A 22311-nucleotide genomic window follows, 5' to 3' on the forward strand; every position below is an offset into this window, starting at 1 on the left:
GCACTAGTATTATATTGGATATTGGAGATTTTAGTCCCCGACAACTTAATTGCGGACCAGGGTACGAGCTTAGTTTTGGAACCTACGGAGCAGATGTGCCATGTGTTGCGTATTCGGAAGTTATGAAAGAGCCCGTTCCACCCGCAAACCAAAAGTTGAATGGAGCGCCACCGTAAGACCATTTGCAAAATGCTAAGCCTTAGTGACGACTGGGATATCTATTTTCTATATATAGTTTGCACGTGCAACTCGAAGGTCCACACGGGAACAGTCATTACACTACTTGGGGTAGTATACGGGCCGAAAATGCCGTCCCACTTTGACGTTTTAAGTCCAAAATCAGGCGCCAACTGCGAACCAGTGAAGATGTTTCTGAGAAGAAATCGGGAGGTGTGGAGAAACGTACAAAAGGTGAACACGAAGGCTGTATTATGCCAGGAACCGTTGAATGGTTAATAGGAAACTACCACAGTACCGTGTACGGCACTGGGTATTGGTCACTAATCCCAGTACACCAGAAGGAAAGACGAAGAAGATCTTGATCAAATATCACAGACCATATCTGGTCGTGGAGATGAACTCGCCGGTTAGCGGGAAGGTACAGTTTACTACCAAAATGTCTGCGTGCACATCAGTCTGGTGAAACCATTTAAGAGTATTTTGGATGCTGTGTCACAGTTCCTGTGTACTCGGTACGAAAGGCTGCAGTAGGCAGAATGAGGGAACCTCATCCGTTAGACTGTTCGAGGGAGAAGCATGCCTTACACTTTGAGGTCACGTAATTAATTATATTGTTAGATTATTTCCTGTGTTATGTTGGTGTTCACTTTATACTTGATATTTGATTTGTTAGTATTTTTTGCATTATGTTGCGTTCGGGTGGATTTAATGTTTTGGTATAATTGCTACGTATATTTTTCTTTTATTACTTTAGTGTTATAGTCAGGTTCTTGTAACTATTGTTTCTTCTTTCTGCTTGTCGTTAGTTACATTCTTTGGAAGGAGGGCGATGATGGATGTTTCCTATCCTCAGGTGACGATTTTGTGATGTCATCCTGGATGATGGAATGGTCCTGGGTTTGTCATACGTTATCGGGAGTGGAACAGAACACTTATTACAATGAGATGGACACCCTTAACTGCTTACAGGCGTTCACATACGTCAACTGGGACAGATGAAAATGTGTGCCCCGACCGGGAATTGAACCCGGGATCTCCTGCGTACATGGCAGACCCTTTATCCATCTGAGCCACCGAGGAAAAAGAGGATAGTGCGACTGCAGGAATTTATCTCCGGCACGCCTTCCGCGAAACCTACATTCTCAACGTATTGTCCCGCACTACATTCGTAGTGCCCCCGCCCATTATACTCATTACTCGCGGGGCGTTGCCGACTCCCGTAAGAGTTCGGGCACTATTTGTGCTTTCGCACAGAAGAAGAAGATGGACAAGTGGCCGGTGATTGGTTCAAATGGCTATGAGAACTATGGGACTTAACATCTGTGGTCATCAGTCCCCTAGAATATAGAACTACTTAAACCTAACTAACCTAAGAACATCACATACGTCCATGCCCGAGGCAGGATTCGAACCTGCGATCGTAGCGGTCACGCGGTTAATGACTGAAGCGCCTAGAACAGCACGGCCACCCGGCCTTCAAGTGGCCGGTGAGCCTTAACTATATATACTAAGTTGGTATCTGTTCTTTCGGACATGTCCGATGTACAAAATTGTTATCACAACGTTATATCGATAATTATTTCATGTACCAGTTGTGCCTGCTTCTACTAGGTATTTGCATATTTTATTTCTGTAATAAAAGCAGAAGGGGACAGAGTTTACAGAACAACCGGCACACCAGTTTCCAGACGACTGGTTAATCGGCATAGGCTAAGGAACAACTGACGGAAGTAGAATCTCTATAGTAGTTAGCATAAACATTAGATTTAGGACTGTATTGTAGTTAGGTCCTGGAAACCGCACTTTGAGGGTACATGTATAAAGGAGAAACTCATATGGGACATCTCATGGCTGCAGCTGGGTGTTGAAATCAGCACAGTACAGAATTCTTATGGTTAAGAGTAATTTTAATTAAAGATTCGTCTTGGAAGATTCGGGAGATCTTTCGAAAGAAGGGAGGTGTGCAGCAGGCGGAAAAAAATTTCGGTGTCCCTGTTGCGAATATTTTAAACGTTTTATTTTAACAAGCGGCCAGTCTGTTGAGGCCAGCCCGGCCGATGTGCTAACCGAGTAAGGTTTTGGATTGCACTTTTGAGACTACGTTAAAACTTGCTGGCCAGAATGGCTTAACACATAGACTCAGGGTAGGCACATAAGCCGGCCGGTGTGGTCGTGGGGTTCTATTCGCTCAGTCTGGAACCGAGCAATCGCTACGGTCGCAGGTTCGGAAGGAACCTGCCTCGGGCATGGATGTGTGTGATGTCCTTAGGTTAGTTAGGTTTAATTAGTTCTAAGTTCTAGGCGACTGATAATTTCAGATGTTAAGTCCCATAGGGCTCAGAGCCATTTGAACAATTTTTGAGGCACATAAAACCGTGAAATCTCCAACACGTTGTGACCAACAGTGAAATGATACATTATATCTACATCTACATGTACATGGATACTCTGCAAATCACATTTAAGTGCCTGGCAGAGGGTTCATCGAAACACCTTCACAATTCCAATCTCGTATAGCGCACGGAAAGAATGTACACCTATATCTTTCGGTACGAGCTCTGATTTTCTTATTTTATCGTTGTGATCTTTCTTCCCTATGTAGGCCGATGTCAACAGAATATTTTCACATTCGGAGGAAAAAGTTGGTGTTGGAATTTCGTGAGAAGAATCCGTCGCAACGAAAAACGCCTTTCTTTTAACGATTTCCAGCCCAAATCCTCTATCATTTCTGTGACACTCTCTACCATATTTCGCGATAATACAAAACGTGCTGCCTTTCATTGAAGTTTCTCGATGTACTCCTACAGTCCTATCTGGCAAGGATTCCACAGCACGCAGCAGTATTCTAAAAGAGAACGGACAAGCGTAGTGTAGGCAGTCTCCTTAGTCGGTCTGTTACATTTTCTAAGTGTCCTGCCAATAAAACGCAGTCTTTGGTTAGCCTTCCCCACAACATTTTCTATGTGTTTCTTCTAATTTAAGTTGTTCGTAACTGTAATACCTAGGTATTTAGTTGAAATTACGGCTTTTAGATTAGACTGATTTATCCTGTATCCGAAGTTTAACGAGTTCCTTTTAGTACTCATGTCGACGACCTCACACTTTTCGTTATTCAGGGTCCACTGCCACTTTTCGCACCATTCCGACATCATTTCTAAACCTTTTTGCAGTTTGTTTTGATCTTCTGATGACTGTATTAGTCGATAAACGATAGCGACTTACGCAAACAACTGAAGACGGCTGCTCAGACTGTATCCCAAATTGGTTATATTGATAAGGAACAACAAAGGGCCTAGAACACTACTTTAGGGAACGCCAAAAATCTCTTCTGATTTACTCGATGACTTTCCGTCAGTTACCACGAACTCTGACCTCTCTGACAGGAAATCACAAATCCAGTCACATAACTTGTGTGGTTCAGTGTCAAAGGCCTTCGGAAATCCAGAAATACCGACTCGATCTGAAATCCCTTGTCAATAGCACTCATAACTTCAAGTAAATAAAGAGCTAGATCTGTTTCACAAGAACGATGTTTTCTAAATCCACGTTGACTGTGTGTCAATAGACAGTTTTCTTCGTGGTAATACATAATGCTCGAACACAATATGTGTTCTAAAATCCTGCTACATATCGACGTTAACGATATGTGCCTGTAATTTGGTGGATTACTCCTGCTATCTTTCTTGAATATTGGTGTGACCTGTGCAACTTTCTACTCTTTGTGTACGGATCTTTCCTCGATTGAACGGTTGTATATGATTGTTATGTATGGTGCTAATGCATCAGCATACTCTGAAAGGAACCTAATTGCTATACAGTCTGGACCAGAAGACTTGCCTTTATTAAGTGATTGAAGTTGCTTCACTACTTTGGGGGTATTTACTTCTACGTTACTCATGATGACAGCTGTTCTTGATTCGAATTCTGGAACATTTTCTTCGTGTACTTTTGTGAAGGCGTTTCGGAAAACTGTGTTTACTAACTCTGCATTGGCAGCACTGACTTCGATAGTATCTCCATTGCTATCACGCAGAGAGGGCATTGATTGTTTCTTGCCGCTAACATACTTCACATAAGACCAGAACCTCTTTGGATTTTCTGGAAGGTTTCGAGACAACGTTTCGTTGTGGAAACTGTTATAGACATCTCGCATTGAAGTCTGTACTAAATTTCGTGCTTCTGTAAAAGATCGTCAAAATTGGGGATTTTGAGTCTGTTTAAAATTGGCATGTTTGTTTTGTTGTTTCTGCAACAGTGTTCAGTGTTCTAACCCATTTTGAGTATCAAGAAGGATTAACTCCGTCGTTTGTTAATTTATTTGGTCTCAATCTCTAAATTTCTGCCGATACTATTTCTTTGAATTTACGCCACATCGGGACTATACTTATATAATTAATATGGAATTATTGGAAATTGTCTCTCAGGAAGGCGTCAAGTGAATTTTTTTCTGATTTTTTAAATAGGTATATTTTTCGCTTACTTTTCGGGGATTTAGGGATTACAATATTCAATCTCGCTACGACAACCCTGTGTTCACTAGTCCCTGAATCGGGTTTGATGCTCGTTATTCACTCAGGATTATTTGTTGCTAAGAGATAAAGTGTGTTTTCACAACCGTTTACTATTAGCGTGGGCTCCTGAACAAAGTGCTCGAAATGATTGTCAGAGAATGCGTTTAGCACAATTTCGTATGATATTTCATGCGTGCCTCCGGAATTAAACACGTATTTCCGTCAACATACCGAGGGTGAATTAAAGTCACCACCAACTATTATCGTATGAGTTGGGTACGTGTTTGAAATCAAACTGAAGTTTTTTTTAACCTTTCAGCAACTGTATCATGTGAATTGGGAGTTCGGTAAAAGGATCCGATTATTATTTTATTCAGGTTGCCAACAATTAACTCAGCCCATACTAACTCACAGGAAGTATCTACTTCAATTTCGCGACAAGTTAAACTGCTTCTGACAGTAACAATCACCGACAACCGTGTTTAGCCTATCCTTTCGGAACACCGTTAGGTTCTTCGCAAATATTTTGGCTGAGATTATGTCCGGCTTTAGACAGCTTTCAGTGGCTATAACGATTTGAGCATCAGTGCTTTCTATTGGCGCTTGGAGTTTTGGTACTTTCCCAACACAGCAACGACAATTTACAACTGTTATACCAATTGTAGGGAAGCAGCCTACTCACGCTGTATAAAATTCACTTCAGTGTTTCCATTGTGTGCCAGCCTAGCTCTGATGTCATACATGTTGCGCAATACTTTAAAAATCATGTAAATAACCTGAAACGTTTCTAGCATGTCAGGAGTAATATTAAATCAATATGTGTTGAATGTCAGTTCAATAACTTTAACCATTTTCGAAATTTGGACTTTTTCTGTAAATATCATTGGCGCAACAGAAAAGAACTAGAAACTTAAAAATTTATATTTAGATTCCTTTTTCATAATAATTTAGTAGAAACAATATTTGGGATCACACAAATTAAAATTTTTGTTGAAATTCATAATTTCTGGTTTTTGTCTTAGAAATTAAGGAAGCAAGATAGATTAAGTAGGCGAATAAATAAGGCTAGGATGTTTAAATTCAAGTAGAAAGGAGATCCGATATAATCATAAAGATGTGAGAAGTTTCAGTTGAATAACTATAAAGGTATAGCGATAGCGTATCTGCAAAGGGCAAGTTCAGAGCTCGTCTACTGCGTGTAGTGTAATTAAACTAATTCTCTCGCCCAAAATATTTGACTTAGCCACGTCAGACTTTTATTACTTACCTGTGTGCTGATTGCACATTTAAACTGAGAGCTTCATCGGCCATCAGCAAAGGAAGCAATGATTTATTCGATAACTTTAAGTGGTGCATTACTAGCCCAGCGGCTAGTCGGGAGAGCCGATTTGATCAGGCGTTCCCTTAGCCATCCGCACCGCAGCTTTGTATATAAGAAAGCTGCACGAGGAAATAAGGCCCCAGTTCCCTCCAGACGCTGATTAGCGCACTATCTGTGCCGGGAGTCGCATCGCATCGGTATCATTGCTATAAACAGCCTCGGATGCCGTAATAAGTTACTCGGGATACGCTTAACCATGAAATCGTTTTCGAGTGAAGTGTTTATTCTGGGATGACTTTAATGATCTATCTTCACTTTGCGTATGTCGTATTTTCACGTGCCACCACGGGACAAACATTCTACCATTATTTAGCGTGGCGTTTGATGAACATTATCATCAAATTATGGCGAGCATTCACTTAAACATTTAATTTGGACAGTTATAGTTGCATCAGCGCATTAGACTCTGAACTGCTCTGGTAGTTGGATTGTGTGGATCCTTTTTGGTCTGTGACTTTCAGTATATAGTGAACATTTTAGACAGAATCGTTTTTGATTATGAATCCCAGGCAATCTCCTAATTCCTCAGAGCTATAGGCTGTAGCTATAAGTGTAGTTCTCAGATGAAGTGGGCGCCAGGAATTCTAACTACAGGCTTCACGTTTTGCTAATCACTTTCTGGTTGCCAATATTGTAGTTAGAGAGAAGGTGTTGAGAATGGCAAACATCAGCATTAAATAAATAATAGGAACATTTAAATAACAATAATTCCACCTGCCGCCCCACATATGATGCATCGGCAGGGAAATGCATCTACATTACAAAATATTCTACATTTTATATAACAACATTAATTCCACCAGCCGCCCCACATATGGTGCATTGGCCGGGAAAGAAACAGAGTAAAAGTGAAAGTGATTTTTAAATATTCGGATTTGGGAGTGAAAAGCGACACGCAATATATATATAACAACATTAATTCCACCAGCCGCCCCACATATGGTGCATTGGCCGGGAAAGAAACAGAGTAAAAGTGAAAGTGATTTTTAAATATTCGGATTTGGGAGTGAAAAGCGACACGCAATATATATAACAACATTAATTCCACCAGCCGCCCCACATATGGTGCATTGGCCGGGAAAGAAACAGAGTAAAAGTGAAAGTGATTTTTAAATATTCGTATTTGGGAGTGAAAAGCGACACGCAATATATATAACAACATTAATTCCACCAGCCGCCCCACATATGGTGCATCGGCCGGGAAAGAAACTGAGTAAAAGTGAAAGTGATTTTTAAATATTCAGATTTGGGAGTGAAAAGCGACACGCAACTGAGTGATAGAACAGCGATAGTGTTACGTGAGCATGTGAATGACGCAATTGGATTAACAACGCATCTGGATTGACGGAGCTGGCACTGAGACTAGCGGTGGTGCCGGCATCGCGAGAAGCCACTTTCGCCTCACCGTAGTTGTCCGCTGGAGCAACCGGAGCCGCGCCTGCAGTTGTGGGCCTTGCAAACACACAGCAGCCGTCGAAGTGCCGTCTGCAGTTCAATGCGCCGCGTGGCATCAGTAATCCTGGTACGCCGCACCGGCAACTCCATATGTCATGCAGAAGGAACTAACTTAAGTGAAAACCTGTTAAAAATTTTACTAACCTGCACTAAAATACTGTTGGAAATGGAACTGCCGGAAGAAACCTAGGTTAAACTTAAATCAGAACCTATGTCTTTTGAGGGAACTGTAAATCCAGACAACGTTTCAAGTATAAACATGCATGAAAATAGTAATGTTAAAGTGAAATATGAAGTATTGTCTCCTGACAGTAGTGTGAAAAGGGGCAATGATTCAATAATAGAGAGCCCTGTAGTAAAGCAGAAATTAGAAATTGTTAATTTATTGGATGATAGTTTATCTGATGAGTTAAAAACGAAACAGTCATCAGAGATGGTAGAGTTTAAGAAGGAGAAGAACATCAATGAGATGTTTCATTTAGTTTTGATGATTCTGGTGTTGGAGCTAGTTTTTCGTCACCTGAGTGTGATAAAAAACCAGCTAGTGAGCAACCTAAAGATACTGTGGCTATTGATTTAAATGTTATATTACAAGCAATAGCTGCCAGTAATGCAAAATTGTCAGCCAGTAATGCTGAATTAAAGTATGAGATTGTGGCCAGCCAAACCAATTTTAGTAAACTGTTTGAGGCAATGGACAATAAATTAGAATCCAATAAAGCTGAATTAGAAACTTCCTTCAAGACTGGCTGCAATAAGTTGAAAGAGGATCTGGACAGTTTAAATTATAAAATTGATTACAACCATGAGGATATTATGAAAAAGTTCCTCAACAATTTTCTGAAATGTATAAAACTGTAAAATCCGAAGTTGCTGAGGTTCGCAGAAACTTCCAAATGGAAGATGCGAAGCTGGAGCACAAGTTAACAGAAAAGATCGAGGCGGAAGCTGAACTGTGCTCAGATAGGTTTAAAGATGTTAATATAAAAGTAAACATATGTCAAGCAGAAGTAAATGCAATCGAAACTGACACTACTCATATTATGCAAAGAGTACACAATGTTGAAATGAGAGTAGAAAATATTAGTACTAACATTGCTAACATTGAGAGTACAGTAGCTTCAGTAACTTTTGGTAATGGTAGCATACATCAAGTTGTAGCTGCAAACACCGCTTTCATCGGGTGTCGGCAGTTCTTGCGGATCGATCCAGATAAAAATATCCACCCGCTAGATTTCTGGAATGATTTTGAAGATGTGATTCCACCAACGAGAGAAAATCTCATTTATTAGAAGCCATTTAGCAGGTGATGCCATGCGTTGGTCAGCTGATGTTATGTTGAAGTGTAAACCATTAGCGGCATTCAAAACAGCTTTCATTAATGAGTATTGGTCTAGTAATAAGCAAAATGAAGTGTTGACAGAATTTTGGAGAGGAGAACGCTTCAATGTAGGCAAGGAATCTATTAAAGAGTTTGCTAGGTCATGGATCTCACGTTTGTCACATTTGGCCGAAAAGCTAAAACCTGAAATGATAATACTAGGTCTTGGAGCCAAACTGCCATGGTATTGGCAAACTAGAATTACATCTGCCCTTAGAGACAATCTGGATCGTTTCATTGAGTATTTGGAACGTGTAGAACGTGTTGCTGCCAATGAGGAGGAAGCACGTAATAACAGAAATACTAATAACACTAGTAGTAATTTTAAGAACGAGCAGAATGGCAATGTAAACATCAGAACAGTAGGTGTTCGCCATTCTAAGAGAGGTAGGAATTGGAGAAACAGTTTTCAGAATCAACAATGGCATCCAAATCATAGTTATTTTGTTCCAAACAAAATTATGCAGGTAAACAACAGTGCGGAAAGCAATGCTGTGCCAGTTAACTATAATGGAAATAAAGGAAACAGTAGTAGGCCGAGGCAGGAAAACTAGTTCCCGTCTATGAGGACACTGGCGCTCACCAGGCGGTTACTTTTCCTAAGCCAGTAATTACAATAATTGGTAAGACAGATGAGAATATTCAGACTGAACATGTGGATGAAGGGTCGGTAGCATCTAAGAATACTGCAGAAATATTAGATCACTCACAGTATTTGATGGATACCGTGTTAGAGACGCTTTCTAAGTGGGAAGAGAAAGAGAAGGCGCGGCAGTATCATGGTAGGGAAGAGCTACAAAATACTGAATTGTCAGGTGAAGAAGCAGAAGAAATTAATGCTTATATTTACGATGAGGATGATGTGCTCTTATCTAAAGTGCCTGTGCAGGATGTTGATACTGTACTAATAGATTTAGGACAGGAGTTAAGTGAGAATGTAGAGGATAGCCTGTTGGGGGTCGATGAACCCAGTAGCTGTGACCAGTTGTCACTTGAGATGGAACCCGACGAAAATAGTAAAAGTGGTTTAGCTGTAACTAGTGTTATGCCCAGTCTGGAGGCGCAGAATCGCTCAGACTACAATAATTTTGGTCATATTCAGCAAACTAAATGTAATGAAGTCGTGCGGTGTTTCGATTTGAAATTAATAGACCGACTGGAAAAGGCAGCTGAAAATGTAATACAGGATACCCCTACACACTTTGACCTAAATGTAATGAAGACAGATGTCGATCACTTTAGTTGGAGACAAATCCAAAATGAACTATTGGATGAGTTTGAGGAACCACCTGTACAACCTAGAATAAGCCACCCTATAATAATAGTGAATACGTTGGGTATCAATGTACGTTGTCTCTTAGACAGTGGAAGTGAGGTGAGTGCGATATCTCAGTCCTTCTTTGATGCATTACCTGGTAAAGACAAGCTTACAGTAATGAGGGTATCAGGACTAAGAATAATTGGTGCTACTGGCAAGGTGTCAAAAACGGTGAAGCAAGTAGCTTTGCTGCCCTTTAACATTAATGGTAATTTAATTGATCATCCATGTTTCATTGTAAACAATCTCAGCATTGAGGTTTTAATTGGCATACATTTCTTGTCAAAATATCGGAGTGTTGTTGACTTTGAAAGAAGCCAGTTAAAAATGGTCTTGCCGATAACCGGAGTAATTACAGTACCTTTTAGTGATAAACATGTAGTAACTAATGATGAAACTTGGGAGTTGCCTATACGAGTTCTGAAAAATAGGAGATATTGGGACGAAGGTGTTAATCTTAGTAAAAGTAAGCTAAACACAGAAGATGAAGAAGCAGTTATTTTGGACAACATAGAAGCTAAATTGCAGGAAATCGATAAAATTTCAGCTAATCAGAAGGAAGAACTGAGACAGGTTTTAAAAAGGCATCATCAGGTATTTTCAAATCGACCTGGCGTGGTCAAAGGTTATGAATGTCAATGAAAGGTGAAACCTGGCCAAGTGTTTTTCAGGAATCCATACCAAATACATGTAGCTAGGAAGGAGACGGTTCGAAAGGAGATACAGAGAATTCTAGAGTGGGGTGTGATTGAAAAAGCGGTTAGTGAGTACAATAATTCTCTTGTTGTTGTACCAAAAAGAGGCGGGAGTGTCAGATTGGTCTTTGACGCTCGTTGGTTGAATGAAATAGTGGTTAGGGAAAGTGATAGACCGCAGAACATGGACGAGTTATTGCCAAAGTTCCGGGGAGTGAAATTCTTAACTTCTATGGACATCACGTGTGGATATTTGCCACTGGCGGGAAGTTCAAGGAAGTACACAGCTTTCTTGTATGAAGGAGTTTGTTACCAATACCATGTGGTACCTTTCGGACTTAATATCTCCGTTTGTGCCTTCGTACGTGTGATGTGCCATGTTTTAGGACCAGCCTTAAGTAATAAAATAACACTCTGTGTAGATGATCTGTTAATAGCAACTCCTACCTGGGAAGAACACATAGCTTTATTAGAGGAAGTGTTAGAGGCTATTGAGAGAGGTGGCATTGAACTAAAGATTGAAAAGACAGCGTGCGTTAAAGAGGAAATAGGTTTCTTGGGATATATGATAAGTGGATAAGGTATTCTGCTTGACCCAGGCACGCTAGCAGTCATTGAAAAATTTGAGGCTCCCAGAAACAAGAAGCAGTTGAGGTCGATGTTCGGTCTTTTCGGCATCTATAGGCGTTTTTTTAGTGATCAGGCTTTTAATGCGCCCTGTCTTCACCTCCTGCTGAAAAAGAATACCCCTTGGGTTTGGACAGCAGAATGTGAACAGGCGTTCGATGTGCTTAAACAAGCTTTAATTAATAGTCCTATTTTACATCATCCTGATTTTGAAAAACCATTCTGTATGTCTGTTGATGCTAGTGGCTATGGTATAGCTGTGGAGGTATTCCAAGTAGAAATAGAGAACGAACAAGAAGTGCACAAGACTATAGCTTTCGCCAGTCGATCTTTACAGGCAGCAGACAGAAATTATGGCATCTCAGAACTGGAAGCATTGGCAATTGTATTTGGGGTACAGAAATTTGAGCAGTATCTATTAGGTGACAAGATAATTGTTTACAGTGACCATAAGGCGTTGACATTTTTAAAGACCTGTAAGTTGAGGAATGCTCGTTTGGTAAGATGGTCATTGTATCTCCAGCAGTTTGACCTTGAGGTTAGATATATTCAAGGGAAAGACAATCTGGTAGCAGATGGGTTATCTAGAAGTGCGGAGCTCTGTGACGACGCGGGAATTACAGCAACCGACCAAAGTGAAGTACGAATGTTTGCATTACACGAAGTAAAGGAAGAAAGTGCATTAAAGAGAGTGATTAAGAACTTGAGACGTGAGCAGAATGCAGATGACCAACTGAAATTAGTGACGAGCTATTTAGGAAATGGGAACTATCATAAGGTTTCGCAATACTATTGTTTGCATAAAGGTATTCTGTTTAGGAGGAAAAAGGTAGGTGTTTCTGAGTGGAAGCTGTGCTTTCCCTCATAACATGTAGACTTACTAATCGACTATGTACACCTGAGGTATGGGTACTACGGTGCAAATAAGTGCTTTGCAAAGTTAAAACAGAAGGTTGTGTTTGACAACATGTACCACCGTGTTGCCAAGCGTCTAGCATCTTGTGTAGTCTGCCAGAAAGTCCGTGCTGCTAACTCCAGAATACAAGGGGATATGCATTCAGTGGAGCCAACTGAAACCCTAGAATTACTGGCTTGTGATTTGTTTGGCCCTCTTCCTGCTTCGAGAGGTGGTGGCACCCATGTTTTTGTTGTTGTGGATGGATTCAGTAAATATGTTAAGCTATACCCAATTAAAAGAGCAAATGCAGAAACGTTGAAGAAAAGTTGGAAAAAGATTTCTTCGTGAACGTTGGCGTTCCGAAGAATTTTCTGTCAGACAATGGGCCTCAATTTACTTCTGATAGATTTAAGGAATGTCTAGATAAGGCCGGAGTGAAACATCTGAAAATATCTGCGTATTTCCCCCAAGGAAATATGAGTGAACGTATTATGAGAGAATTGAATAGGCTTTGCAGGACTTATTGCGCTCGGAAACACTCAAGTTGGGCAGAGCACATGAAGTATTTTGAGAATGTAACTAACAACTTAAGGCATGATGCAACTGGTTTTGCGCCCTGCGAATTGATGTTTGGCCAAGAACCGCACAATGTGATTGCAGATATTTTAGAATTTCCTATTCTAACGCAAATATCCACAGACGAGAAGAAGTTAATGGCTAGGGCAAATATAAGAAAAAGAACATTGGAAAGGAAGAAGCGTCATGACGCAAAAGCTGTACCCAACAGTTTTGAAATAGGTCAGTTAGTCCTTGTCAAAACCAAGGAAAAATCAAAGAAAATAAATGCAGAACCAAAGAAATTCCTGTTCGTATACCAAGGACCTTTCAGGATCATAGGAAAACCACATGCCAATGCATATAGGCTAGAGTACCCTAAGAGTAAAAAGATATTAGGTCTCAGGAACGTGATCGACCTAAAGAAGTTCATAGGTAGTGAATGAACTGTGTAGGGAGGAGGTTGTTCTGTAACCTCTACACAGTGTGGCAGCTGTGCAGTCCCAGCTGTGTGAGATCTTCTTTCCACATCAGGTCTCACTCATTCTTCATCTTTCCTATTTACTATAATTTCGACCCCTTCTTTCCAATATGAAAATTTTCTGAAACTAATGAATTCTGTAGGGAGGAGGTTGTTCTGTAACCTCTACACAGTGTGACAGCTGTGCAGTCCCAGCTGTGTGAGATCTTCTTTCCTTTTCAGGTCTCACTCATTCTTCATCTTTACAATCCACCAAAGTTTCGGCTCTTACTCTCAAATACTAAAATCTTCCGGTATGACAATCAAGCCAGTAATAAGCTAATGAATTCTGTAGCGAGGAAGTTGTTCTGTAACCCCTACACAGTGTGGCAGCTGTGCAGTCCCAGCTGTGTGAGATCTTCTTTCCCATTTCAGATTTCACTCATTCTTCATTTTTCCTATCCACCAAAGTTTCGACTCCTTCTTTGCAATACAAAAATTTTCCGTCATGGCTATCAAGCCATGAGTTCTGTAACCATTCTATCCACCGATTAGTGAAAGAAAATACCTAATGTGACAAACCTAACAGTGACATAAACAACAGAGAAGTATGATGTAATTAAGATAAAATGTATTTGAGTAACAAGTATGTACAGAACCCTGGTAATATTGTAAGTACAAAGTGTTGTGTTATTGGAAATGGTCCACCAACAATATTTAAAAAAGGTATACAAATTCATGTACAAACAGGATCTGTAGTGGTAGTGAAACATATTGTATGCTGTAGAGCTAACTCATTAATAGTAAAAGAGATTGCTTTGTGTTATGAAAAATATGTAGATAAGTTGTAAGAATAAACTTACCTCGTGTAGCAAGGAATGGCAGTGTAATAGAATTGAACAGTGTTCGTGGTTGAGACGTGAAGGACACGTCTTTGAAATATTTATAACGTTGGAGCTGGCCGTTATTTGGTGTAGTGTGTGACAGGACACACCTACACGTATTGAGGTTATGAGTTGGAGGCGTGAATGCGACCATAGGTGCCCTTATGTTAGATGAGACAGAGCAGCTCATGGTGTCCTATAGGTTTAAGGAATTTAGCATTACGCTCGTCCATAATTACTTAATGCACTTGAGTGGTAGGTTGAGAGAGACTACCTGTGGTTTCAGCGTCCGATCGAGTGGAAATGGATTACCACATGAGCAAACTTATCAGCTGCAATACACTATAGATATAAAATAAATGTGCTATCCTATGCTTTAAGTTTTAATGGAGTGAGTATTACTTAAGTACATACACTAGCAACATAATTAAGTAACATAATGACAGACGTGAAACATTATTTTTAGCTCAGCATAAATACAGTTCGATGAAGTAAGTACGTAATTGCAGATGTGGAACTGACAAAGCAGCTGAAGACCAAAATGGATTTAGTAGTCAACTAAACGTAGTGTGTTTTGAACACTCAGAACTGTACTATTACCACAAGTTACTCACATGTACAAAGAAGCTGAGAATACAACTACTAATCAAATAAACTCACACTATCTCTAAGAATAAGGTAATTGAAGATGAGTCAGCTAAGTGATAAAATACAAATGTATCAGGAATGTACCGAGCATTTGTTCAGTGTTCCCTCCCAGAAATAAATAAATTGAGATTAAATAGGATTTATGATTGTATGCGTTGAGCATAAATTTTCTCTAGTACGTGACTAATGGCGTTTTGAGCCAATTGTTTACCGATTTTATGATAGACAAGTAACCGTGAGATTGAAATTAAAAAGGTTCTGTTAACTTTGTTCCAGCAAAATATTGAGGGATAAAATGTATATATCCCCATTTCATTGTGACCCACCCTTAGATATTAAGTGAACAGAGTCTGAGGCACTCTTTTTGTGTGTTCTACAGGACAAACCAGATAATGGCAGCCTGGTAGCTGCGTGAAAGCGTGGAGTGACTTGGACACAACTCACAGTGACCCCTCCCCTTTCCCCATGTAATTTAGAGTGAACGTGAAGGACGCACACCATAGCAACTTCCCCTCCTCTACCCTTGTGAATGGAAGTGTAGAACGCCAGCCAAAGCGGCTACAACCACGTGTGTAAAAATGATTTGTGAAATTTTCTTTCAGGTTTAGAAAAGACTGCTAAGATTTAATCATTTGTTTATGTATCTTGAATAACTGTGTTCTTTTCTTTGAATTTGTGTGTGTAAAAATGTATTTAATGGATTTAAGATTTTCATAATTTTACATATTTTTATGTGTTTGTTTGTCTAAGGCAATATGTATACCAAAGTGTTTCATTGATTTTGCTTAAATTTTGAGGGATAATATTGCTGAAGAGGCAGTGAATATGCCAGTAATTTAAATAATTGAAGTAGGTAATCAGTTTTCTTTTAATATTTCTATATGTTTACATTTCAATTTCAATTTTTCATAGGGAGTTAAGCTGTACTCTTGCTTCCCTTTTTGTAATTAATTTTTTTCGGTAATTAACATTAAAAAAAATTAAGTAGAGGGTGATGTAGGGACGCAGCCTACACACGCCGTAGTAAATTCACATCAGTCTTTCCATTGTGTCTCAGCCAGTCCGCTGTAACTAGCTCTGACGTCATAAATGTTGCGCAATACTTTTAAAATCAAGTAAATAACCTGAAACGGTTCTAGCACGTCAGGAGTAATACTAAATTAATATGTGTTGAATATCAGTTCGATAACTTTAACCATTTTCGCAATTTGGACGTTTATCTGTAAAAATCATTGGCGCAACAGAAAAGAGCTAGAGACTTAAAAATTTATATTTAGATTCCTTTTCCATAATAATTTAATAGAAACAGTACTTTAGATCTCACAAATTAAATTTTTTGTTGAAATTCATAATTTTCTGGCTTTTGTCTTAAAAATTTAGGAAGCAAGATAGATCAAGTAGGCTAATAAATAAGGCTAGGGTGTTTAAATTTAAGTAGAATGGAGATCCGCTATAATCATAAAGATGTGAGAAGTTTCAACTGAATAACTATAAAACTATAGTGATAGCGTATCTCCAAAGGGCAAGTTCAGAGCTCGTCTACTGCGTGTAGTGTAATTAAATTAATTCTCTCGCCCAAAATATTTAACTTAGCCACGTCAGACCTTTATTATGATTACCTACCTGTGTGCTGAATGCACATTTCAATTGAAAGCTTCATCGGCCATCAGCAAAAGAAGCTATGATTTATTCGGTAACTTTAAGTGGTGCATTACTAGCCCAGCGGCTAGTCAGGACAGCCGATTTGATCAGGCGTTCCTTAGCCGTCCGCACCGCGGCTTTATATATAAGAACGCTGCGCGAGGAAGCAAGGCCCCAGTTCTCTCCAGACGCTGAATAGCACACCATCTGTGTCGGGAGTCGCGTCGCGTCTGTATCATTGCTATAAACAGCCTCGGATGCCGTATTAAGTTACTTGGGATACGCGTAACCATGAAATCATTTTCGAGAGAAATGTTAATTCTGGGATCACGTTCATTGTCTATCTTCAGTTTGCGTATGTCGTATTTCCAAGTGCCGCCGCGGGACAGACATTCTACCATTATTTAGCGTGGCGTTTCATGAACCTAATCATCAAATTATGACGAGCATTCACTTAAACATTTAATTTGGACAGTTATAGTTGCATCAGCGCACTAAACTCTGAACTGCTCTGTTAGTTAGGATTGTGTGGATTCTTTTTTTTTTTCTGTGACTTTCAGAATATAGCGGACGTTTTTTCACGATCGCTTTTGATTATGAATCCCAGACAATCTCTTAATTCCTGAGAGCTATAAGTTGTAGCTACAAGTGTATTTCTCAGATGAAGTGGGCACTAGGAATTCTAAATACAGGCTTCACATTTTGTTAATCACTTTCTGGTTGCCAATATTGTAGTTAGAGAGCCAGTGTTGAGAACGGCAAAAGACAGCATAAATAATAGGAACATTTTAAACAACATAATTCCACCCACAGCCCCACATATGGTTAAATGGCAGGGAATTGCATCTTTTCTACATTCTTTATTTTTATATAAACTATTTATAATAACATTAATTTCCACCCGCCACCCCACAAGGTGGCGGCCCTCATTAAATCACTGAAGAGAAGGAAATCCCCTGGGCGAGACGGCATTGTGGCGGAGGTTGTGCAGTTCCTAGCACCCCAAATGTTAGCTCCACTTACCCACCTATTTAATGGATGTCTTAGACAAGAAAAAATCCCTAAAATCTAGAAAGCCGCCAATGTTGTAATTATTAAAAAAAGGACCTAATAAAGACCCAGCCGAAGCTAAGTCCAATAGACCTATTTGCCTATTAGGCATTTTCGGTAAATGCTAGCTGACAGAATGACCGCATGCCGAGTGCTGTGCGTGATGAGCAGCAGGCAGTTTGGCTTCAGGTCAGGGCGATCGGCGACTAATGAAATCGCCCTGGTGGCTGAGGTCTGTGGCTCTGCCACGTACAAGTAAGTTGCTGGCATCATGGTTGACATCGGTGGCGCCTTTGCCAACCTGTCGTGGCCTTCGCTCTTCTCCTGCTTGCAGAAGAAAGAGTGTCCAGGGCCGCTATATGGTTGCCTGAGGAGCTATTGTAGGGGTCGGGAGGTCTGGCTATCATCCCCTCGGTAAAGTTGGAAAAACCTTAACTAATTGATGTCCCCAGGGTTCCGTTTTAGGTCCCTTATTCTGGGATATCCATATGGAACCACTTCTAGACAACCTGCAACAGAGTGAAGAGGTGCTAGAGGTGATAGCCTACGCTGATGACCTCCTTCTACTGGTTGTCAGGCGGAGCCGCGAAAACATTGAACCAAAAATAGAAAGGGCCATGGCAAAATTTCAACTATGGTGCCGTAATACCAAAATGACAATTTCACCAACTAAATCAACATTCCTTTTGCTGAAAGGACAGCTAGTAAGAATTCCTTCAGTCAGAATTGGGGGCTCACCTGTTCTCAGCTGACATGAGACACGCTACTTGGGAGTTACCATCGATGAAAGGTGGAACTTCGGGAAGCACATTGAATCCATAACCCAAAGAGAATTACAAGTACTCAGTAACCTCATCTCCATAGTACACAAAAGATTTAACGTTACCCCCTCCCCCCAACCTGATGAAATTGTACCACAACAGTATACTAACTTCAATAGTGGGTTACGGTTCGGGAGTCTTGGCTCAAAGGCTCACAAGGATGGGGTCCGCCATGACAGTGAGAAGAGTACAGAAGAAGATTCTGTTAAGATCTGTGGGGGCTTATAGGACATCTACAGGGAGTGCCCTATTTGTGATAATAGGGCTCTGTCCTCAGTACATCAAAAGTAGAGTGCAAGCAGCGTCGTACTGGGCTAAGAAAGGGAATTATATGGAAATAGAAAATATTCTGGGAGTTCGGACTAGGGACAAAGGGGAGATAAGGAAAAGGGGCGAGGATCTATGGCAGGAATTACGGGAAATGGATGAAACTGACAAAAGAACCATCAGACTCTTGCCAAATATTACGGAAAGATTAGGCATGAGGTATTTCGAGCCAACCCGGGGTTTAATTCATTTTCTCACTGGTCCTGGGTCTTACCCGACATATCTATGCTGGTCTGGGAAGAGGGCTACACCTGAGTGTGACTGTGGCGCATCGGATGGTACTCCTGACCATGTGGTTCACGACTTACCCCTTTTCGATGATGTAGCAGTTACATTACGACAACAACTACCAAACAATGATACATACGACCTACTGAGACACGAAGAGACTTTCGAAACTTTGAAAAACCTGGCAAACGAGGTATCATGTAAAGTTCTGACTGCATACCACAGGGACATTCGCGATTAAAACCAATTACTGAACGTGTCCTAGTACCCCAATCCTGTGCCGTCTGTACGTGGACAGGTCGCTAGTTATAATCCGCCACGTGCAGGGCTAGGGGGACTGGGGTACATTAACTTCACGATTATGACTGCATCGGACTTGACGTAGGTTAGTTAGTAGGATTAGAAGTAGATACCAAAATAGTAACCTGCAGCGACTAGTAATTTTGGCCTGCCTTCTGTCAGGGGCACGCTCATCGGGATTAGCTCGATGGGCAAGGCATTGCAGTAGGTTTATATCCACACTGACACACTTGTAACGCTGCAGGCAGTTTGGATTACTAATAAGTAGGTAGTAGTGTATAGTTTAACAAAAATCATAAGTCTGCCCATTAATCCTTACTGTGTACACTGTCTGTAGTTCACAAATTTGCAAATTAACCGTAATAGCTGCAAATAACATACACCATCCAGAACGAGATTTTCACTCTGCAGCGGAGTGTGCGCTGATATGAAACTTCCTGGCAGATTAAAACTGTGTGCCCGACCGAGACTCGAACTCGGGACCTTTGCCTTTCGCGGGCAAGTGCTCTACCAACTGAGCTACCGAAGCACGACTCACGCCCGGCCCTCACATCTTTACTTTTGCCAGTATCTCGTCTCCTACCTTCCAAACTTTACAGAAGCTCTCCTGCGAACCATGCAGAACTAGCACTTCTGAAAGAAAGGATATTGCGGAGACATGGCTTAGCCACAGCCTGGGGGATGTTTCCAGAACGAGATTTTCACTCTGCAGCGGAGTGTGCGCTGATATGAAACTTCCTGGCAGATTAAAACTGTGTTCCCGACCGAGACTCGAACTCGGGACCTTTGCCTTTCGCGAGCAAATGCTCTACCATTGAGCTACCGAAGCACAACACACGCCCGCTCCTCACAGCTTTACTTCTGCCAGTATCTCGTCTCCTACCTTCCAAACTTTACAGAAGCTCTCCTGCACAGAGCACTTGCCCGCGAAAGGCAAAGGTCCCGAGTTCGAGTCTCGGTCGGGCACACAGTTTTAATCTGCCAGGAAGTTTCAACATACACCATGGTATCACTTAGGACACACACACAAAAGGAACTACTGTAGACCCTGACTAAAACGCACGAACTGTGTCTAGTAATGCGCAGATATTCAAAAACTTAACTACCGAAGCACTCAGGTGAAGCTAAATAATTAGACCCTGATAAGGACCTTTTAATATGTCACAAAATCGGTTTAATAAAATGATAATTAAATAGACACCCTAGCTGCAAACAGGCGTTGATATACTTCACTGGGGACATGTTGAAAATGTGTGCCCCGACCGGTACTCGAACGCGGGATCTCCTGCTTACATGGCAGACGCTCTATCCATCTTTTTTTTTGTTTTTTGTTTTTTTAATTTTTTTTGGGACTCGAACACACAATCCCCGGTTTAGGAGACCTATGCCTTATCCATTTCTTTTTTATTTTTTTTTTATTTTTGGGTCTCCTTCCTCCCCTTCAACCCATCCTTGCGCTCGCCAATTTCTGCCTTCTCGGCCTGGCTTCTATGCCATTAAAAGAACGTTGAACACAAAGGACGCTTCTTCTGCATCAAGAAAGGAAAACGTGTTGTCGCTGCAGCGGAAAGTTCAAGGTGCGTTGCTTCTGTAGCAAAGGAAACGTTTCATTCCTTGTTGATGACTCTTTGCTGCAAAACTTTTATTTTCATCGTGTTTTGTTATTTTTTTGTTTTTTATCTTTTTTAACTTTTTAATATACAACAAGTTTTTTTTAATTGTTTGTTTCCACTATTCTTTGCGTGAGACATCTCGGCTCGTTGACGGCACTCAACGCTCGTCTGCTCGAGGGTTGCCTATTATGGTATACCCCAAGCATATAGCTTGGTCTCATTTCTTTCTCCCCGTTTGTATGTGATCTCCTATGTCGGCAGTTGTCTTCTCTTAGCACTGAGTGCCCAATGGCCGGGCGCCACACACAGGTTGGGAAAAAAAAAAAAAAAAAAAAAAAAAAAAAAAAACACTGCCATCAACGTTATTAACAGTCGGATGCAGTGCATTCATCTTACATCTACTTCGTTGTTCCTTGTTCGTTTTTTCCATCTGAGCCACCCGAGGGCACAGAGAATAGTGCGTCTGCAGGGACTTATCCCTTGCACGCTCCCCGTGAGATCCACATTCCCAACATGTCCACACCACTACATTCGTAGTGCGCCTAATAGATGTTTGCCCATCATACTCATTACTCGTGGCAGATTAATCTACCAAGTCCCGTACGAGTTCGGGCATAGCGTGTGCGTTCACACAAGAAGGTCAATGGCCGGGAAGCCATATTTTAACTATATATGACGGTAGTATCTGTTCCCGAAAGAACACATACCGTGGATGACCATGCAGCTTTGCTAGAAATGAAATGATAATTAAATAGACACCCTAGCTGCAAACAGGCGTTGATATATTTCACTGGGGACATGTTGAAAAAGTGTGCCCCGACCGGGACTCGAACCCGGGATCTCCTGCTTACATGGCAGACGCTCTATCCATCTGAGCCACCGAGGGCACAGAGGATAGTGCGTCTGCAGGGACATATCCCTTGCACGCTCCCCGTAGTGGTGTGGACATGTTGGGAATGTGGATCTCACGGGGAGCGTGCAAGGGGCAAGTCCCTGCAGACGCCCTATCCTCTGTGCCCTTGGTGGCTCAGATAAATAGAGCGTCTGCCATGTAAGCAGGAGATCCCGGGTTCGAGTCCCAGTCGGGGCACACATTTTCAACATGTCCCCAGTGAAGTATATCAACGCCTGTTTGCAGCTAGGGTGTCTATATAATTATCATTTCATTTCTAGCAAAGCTGCATGGTCATCCACGGTATGTGTTCTTTCGGGAACAGATACTACCGTCATATATAGTTAAAATCGGTTTACTTTCTGACGCAAACGAAAACGCGAGAACTATGACTATTAGATTTTAAATTTACACACATAAACTCAAGAAACTAAACCATTAAGGCA

General features: G+C 41.0%; 1 non-coding gene across 1 annotated transcript; it reads right to left on the bottom strand.

Moving 5' to 3' along the window:
- Positions 1-21785: 21785 nt before the first annotated feature.
- On the bottom strand, positions 21786-21860 carry Trnat-ugu (transfer RNA threonine (anticodon UGU)). Its single transcript has one exon. It is a non-coding gene; the product is annotated as a tRNA-Thr (tRNA).
- Positions 21861-22311: the final 451 nt, after the last annotated feature.

Source organism: Schistocerca nitens, chromosome 7 (assembly GCF_023898315.1).
Source record: "Schistocerca nitens isolate TAMUIC-IGC-003100 chromosome 7, iqSchNite1.1, whole genome shotgun sequence".
Lineage (NCBI taxonomy): Eukaryota > Metazoa > Arthropoda > Insecta > Orthoptera > Acrididae > Schistocerca > Schistocerca nitens.